The following is a 6,714-nucleotide window of genomic DNA, read 5'->3' as shown; positions in this document are numbered from 1 at the left end:
ATTACCATACCATAACTAGATCATATCTATCATCTCACAAATGAGATCTTACATATATACGAAACCTAAGACCAAATGTGTAGGTCGACTCACTAAGAATATTACAATTAAATTAATTACAAATAAGTCTTGATGTGATGCATCATGTCAGCTCAGTACAATTACAACAATATCCAATCAATAAATCATCTCCATAATGTGTCATGCTGATCTGGACTAGATAATGCATACCGATCCATAACCTAGACCAATCTGCCGGTAACAACAAATATGTCAACCCGATTAGACCAATAACCAAAAAACCAAAACCAAGTATCCAAACCATGTCTTTGACATAATCAAGTGATCTCTAGATGATAACAAGTCATCATCTATATCGGTGAACCATATAACTTGTCAATGAGCATATACCGGTGACTGTGCATACGTCACTGAAATTCCTAGTGAACACAATGGGTCGGTTCAACAGTAAACCAATATAACCATAGTGCCAAATCAACAATGTAGATCTCTAGAAGGATAAGTGTTGACATCAATGATAAAACTAATGCAACACATCCATAATACCAACAAGTGGTACCAAAACTGGTAGATTCATTAGATATTGTTTGAGCTGGTGGAATGATTCTACACATCTATCTTCCCATTGACAAGGTATATTCTTATGAAGAAGATGATTGAATGGAAGACATTTATCTATTAACTGAGAGATAAATCATCTGATGGATTGTATCTTGCCTTGCAAAGATTGTAGTTGGCGGATGTTTTTAGGAGGTGGCATTTCCATGATATCCAAAACCTTTTTTGGATATATTTCGATGCGCTTTTCTGATACAATGTAGCCCAATAGTTTGTCGGATGTGACCCTGAAGACAAAATTCTTCGGGTTTGATCTGACATTAAATTTCTCTAATCATTAAAAGATTTTATCTAGGATGCCCAGGTGTTTTACTCTGGTGAATGATTTAGCTAGAAAATCATCCACATAATCCTCCATGAAAGTATTCATCATTTCATGGATGATTGTTGTCATGGCCTTTTGATAAGTTGTACTAGTGTTTTTCAAGCCAAAAGGCATGACATTATAGCAATATGTTCCCCATGGACAAGTGAATGCAGTTTAATCTGGATCTTTTGGGGTTATCTTGATTTGGTTATAGCCAACGAAACCATCTATGAGAGATAGCATTGTGTGCCCTGTTGTTAGATCAATAATAGTGTCGATGCTTGGTAAAGGAAAGTTATCTTTTGGACATGCCTTATTTAGGTCCCTAAACTCTGTACAAATCCTTATGCTTTTATCTGGTTTGGAAACTGGTATAATATTTGAGATCCACTCGGCATATTCTATAGGTCGGATGAATCTGACCTCTAATAACTTCTTCAGTTTTTCTTTGACCAATAATGCCACATGTGGATTCATCTTCCTTAATTTCTACTTGATAGGTTTAGGTCCAGGAGTGATGGATAAGTAATGCATGATTAGATCTGGATCCACTCCTAGCATGTCAGCATAAGACCAAGCAAAATTGATTTGTTTCTCCTTGAAGAATTTAATAAAGTAAGGTTGTTCTTTTTTTGTGAGTGATTCTGCCAGATGTATGGTTTTGACTGCTGCTTCAGTGCCAATATTTACTGATTGAGCTGGATCAATCAAGATTGGTGACCTTTCATAGTAATATTTAGGAAGAGTGTCAAGTCTCCCAGATTTAGGTGCCTCAAAAAGGTTTTCACCTTCAGATACGTCCTTAATTTTTACTTTTTTACGATCTAATACTACCATTAACTAGTTTTCACCATTAGATCCATTGTTGTTATTTTTTTTGTGATTGAGAGACTTGGCACTCCCCTGATTGCAAATGTCATTAAGTTTTTCATTGGTGAACCATGTTTTTGGGTTGACTAAGCATAGGTATTAGACAATTGATTCATCACTCGAGAATATTGGTATATCGTTATGTTTGGGTTCTTCGCACTCTATTAGATCAGGATAGATGAGCGGTAAGGAGTCATTTGGTGGGTTAAGATTAGCTATTGTAAGTGTCATGATGGAGACATTGTCATATTTTTTTGGGATATCGGTGAGGTCTGTGATATTTTTGAGGTCTTCAATGGTATTCTCTTCGATATTGCCATGTTTGTATTGTCACTACTCATTCTCACTAGCCTCATAGATATGTTGTGGTCCAAATTCAAATGGTCAAGATCTTGAGCCTTGTCCCCCATGAGACATGGGTGTGTATGTGTGGATTGTATCCACCTCAATATCTTCAGTAACATTAGAACATTTATCCCACTCATATTCATTGGAATCAATTTCATAATCATTGTCCGAGGTCACCTTGCTAAATTTGAAAGATATATTGTATGGTGAGAAAAGATCATTGATAATTAACACAAGTTTAGTAGCTTGTTCTGATTCAGGATAGGTGCTGGCTTATACTCTTTGAATTTATTTGTACACCCTTTCATTTCTGTGAGTAGCAATTTCTTTAGGTTGTGGCTCAACCTTGGTTTGATCAGGTTCTTGTACATGATGTACTTTTTTATAAGAAGCTTCCTCCTTTTGAATAGCGAGCTCTTCTTGTCATTTCTCATCTTCTTCATGTTTTTGCTCCTTCCTTGTCTTTTCTACTTCTTGGTTCAGTGCTTATTTCCATGAGCCTTTGCTATGTTTTATATTTTCTTTTCACTGAGGTTTTTGATGAGGATTTTTCTTTTGCACAGGAGGAACATGTTGACCATACCCAACTCCTATTTTCTCTTTTGCAAATTGTGAGCAAAGTTGGAGGGGTTCTATGATGCCTTCTTAGCACTTGCCAATAGGTCCTTTTCCTTTGTATCTGATTCGTTGCATGATCTGAAACCCATTTTCATATTGTTTTGTTGGTACAACCACTTCTATGGTAGTAACTCTGATTTCTTCTTCATCCTTGTATAGCCGGCTAAGGATGTCTTTATCTTCTGATTCATTAGCCAATGTTCCCATTTGGATAAATTTACCATGAAACTTGGTGTTGGGCTGGGTTTCCTGATGTCATGATATGGAAGTTTGTCCATAAGACCTTGGTGAAGTTGGCAATTTAGATAGACATAAGGGTTCAAAAGAGTACTCCCCCATGCCTTGGTCTTTTATTTTCATCTTTTGCTTGAAGTTCATGGATACAAACTTGAGGTCTTCTTGATGGTTGGATGATGAGGAAGCTTGGCCCTCCCTGTTGTGTGGAACCAGGCAATCTTGAGTTTCCCCCATACCATTGCAATACTGAAAAGGGTTATTATCAATAGATATTGAAATTTCCTATCCATTGTAGGGGAACTTGATACATTGATGGTATGTGGAAGGCACCGCTTGCATTTCATGCATCCATGGATGACCTATTAGTATATTGTATGTTAAGTCTATGTCCAAGACTTGGCACATGGTGTCTCTTTGTACATGACCTACCTGAATGGGTAGTATTAGAGTTCCTTTGGATGACCTCTCTTCATCATCATAGGCTTTGATAGTGATATTGTTTTTGGGATGAATAGACTGCTCAAAGAAGCCCAATTCATGGATAATCTTTAGAGTACATATATTGAGCCCAACTCCTCCATCTATTAATACTCTTTTTACTCATTGTTTATAGACTAAGACCTCGATATGTAGTGGGTATTATGCGGATGATTTAAGGAGACATCATCATGTTGAAAAAAAGATATATTGTGTTGCACCGTCATATGGGCCACCATGGCTTGAAATAGATCAATATCCAAGTCATTTGGAACAGTTGTTTTGATAAGAGATTGCTCCAAAATATCCTTGTTTTTTGGTGAAAGATTGAGCAACTCAATTATAGATATCTAAGCAGGTGTTCTCCATAGTTGGTTGACCAAGTTATATTGAGTTTTGGGGAGAGTTGTTGATGTTGATGCATTCCCCTTCAAGACATTTTTGCACTCTTGTTGTCACATTTATCGATGCATGTTCTTGTTTGTCTTTTATTTTTATGAAATTCAGTTGATTGTTATATGCTGATATGTGATTGATGGTGTTTTCGTATATGTGATTAATACGAGATCCTTTGGTATTGTTTGATGTTGATGCTCCTCCTTTGGGAAGAGGATTTTTGAAAGCTTCATGGTCACCATTGGTTTTATGACCATCAACCATTAAGTCGCCCTTGTCTATCATGTCTTGAACTATGTTCTTCAGTCTCATGCAATCATTTATGTTATGCCCCTTGTTTCGATGATAATCACAATAATGTGAGTCATTCCACCATGGTGGTTTGACTTGGGTTCAAAAGTTCTTGTGGCTGGAAATGTAATGATCTTATTTGCTAATAGCTCTCAAAATGTTGATTCCAAGGTTTGTCCTAATGGTGTGTATATTCATCGATACAAAAATGTATTAGTGTTTCCTCTTTGGTTTATGTGGTTCCCTTGGTTGTTGTTGTTGTTGCCTTTGTGACTCTTATTGTTGTTTGTGTTGAAGCTCCTTGGTTGGTATTTCGTTGATAAGTGTTAGTGCCTTGATTAACACTTTTTTTATCATTATTAGATGGTGAGTTGCTTGATAAAGTCAACACTGGTTGTTTAGACTTTACATTGTTGGCATAGATTAGCCCATCATTAACAATGTTTTCATTCCTTGTCCAAAATCTAGACTTGTCTGAATTGTTGTTATTGTTTGACAAATTAACACCCTCTTTACAGAACTTTAAGATTCCTTTCTTGATGGAAGCTTCCTCTACTTGGATACCATTTTCTATGAATTTTGCAAAAGACGTTATCCATTGTATTTTGAGATGATAACTCATTTAACAATTCATATTTTGTATGAAGATTTCCATCTTTTCCTTTTCAAGCACATCTCGTGGATACCTCACGACCATGCGTCTCCATCATTGTAAAACACCATGAATGTTTCATTGTTATCTTGTTTGGTATTACACACATCAAGCATGGTGATTGCATGTTGGATGTTATAGGAGTATTGTGATATGAATTTATTTACCAATGCATTAAATGATCTGATGGGAGGTGTGAGTTTTGATAACCAATCCATTATTTGTCCTCCCAAACTTCTTGGGAATAACCTCATTAAGTATGTTTCGTTGTGAGAAAAATCCAAGCTCATAGTACAAAATTTCCAAACATGATCATGGGGATCACTCTTACCATCGTATTTGTCATACTTTGGTATATCTGAATTTGGGGGAAAAGGTACCATGTTCAATATCCTATAAAAAGGATACAGATGAATTTTGTCTAATGAGTATAGTACCATGGTCCCTTGTTGCATTTCCTGCATTTGTCTTTTAATTTTTTGGAGTTTTTGTGTAAGAGGAGCTATGGGTGCATTTGTCCTTCAATGGGGAGCTTCCCCTCATTCATTAAGATTGTTCCAATTGCAGGTATTGTCTTGTTCGTGAGTGTTATCTCATTGATGGGTGTGATATCAGTTGCGTATGTTTTCTTGATCATGTGTGTCTTCTTCTCTCAGTTGTTCTTGATAAGAATACTTTCTTGCCCTTGTTATTGAAATTGTCTCATCTGTATTCCTTAAGTTTTCCATGTCAAAGTACTCAAGAATATTGACTCCTTTGCTAGTTAGCATGAGTAGATATTTTTGCTTATCTATTTCTATATCTTTCTACGAGTTTTTGGAAAGCTACATTTTCAAGTGACATTCTTGGAGAAGCTCGTCAGTGATCTTTGTTTCTCCCATATTTGCATATTCATTAAAAGGATTGGACAATCTACAACTCATACTTGATTCAGATTGTGATTCCTTCATCTTGTTTTTCTTAGATCGAGTGACAATGGACATTAATATATGTCTACCATAGTGAATTCTTCTTCTTCTATTGGGGTTCTAGGTGGATTTGGTGGCTCAAGTCGAGCTTTGTTATAAGTGATATGAAACTTTGGAAACAGAGTGTGGTTAATCCTTCCTCCACTATTAAGGTACTGGTTGAATGCTGCTTTTTGAATGTAAGCCCTACTTCTCAAAGGTTCTTTATCAAATTCATTGGTTTTTCCTTGGATATACAACTGCATATGATGAAAGAATGCGCGATGTGATGTAAAGTGTTGATGATTGATGTAGAGAAATTTACTCCTCTTGATAAGTGACTTAGAACTAGGTTGTCTCTTCTTCAACTTAGTCTTTTGATGAAGACTTCTTCTTCTCAAAATATGGGAAGCTGTCATACACAAATGATCAATGTTGATGTTGATGTTGGATATGGATATTTTATTTTGGAAACTGAAGTTTACTTCTCAAGTAGAATTTTAGTTTGATTCGCTTCTACGAAAAAGTGTGTCAAATGATACGAGTCAAGTTTCACGATCTAGAAACTTAATTTGATAACTTGAAGACCCTAACTAGGTATTGGCTTGATAGAATTTGTTGGATGGTAGAACCTTTGATCACTATTTTGATACTCCTCACTTTTGTTGGATGAAATCTTATCCTTTAAGATAGTTGAAGATTTGATAACTCTTTCTTAGGGTGTTTAGTTGGATTTGGAAATTCTCTTTTCTCTAAGGTTTTCTCTTTGTTCTTTGTTTTGAATTGATTTGTTATACTAATTGATTTGTAACTTTCAAGATATTTTAATGTTTATGACAAGAAGACATAGTACACATGAAAACAATGATCATCCCTATGCTAAACATTGAGTGCATGTTTTGTGAGGATCTTTTCAAATTCCCAATATTATC

This window comes from Cryptomeria japonica, chromosome 5, assembly GCF_030272615.1.
Source record: "Cryptomeria japonica chromosome 5, Sugi_1.0, whole genome shotgun sequence".
Lineage (NCBI taxonomy): Eukaryota > Viridiplantae > Streptophyta > Pinopsida > Cupressales > Cupressaceae > Cryptomeria > Cryptomeria japonica.
Note: the sequence above shows the minus strand (reverse complement) of the source record.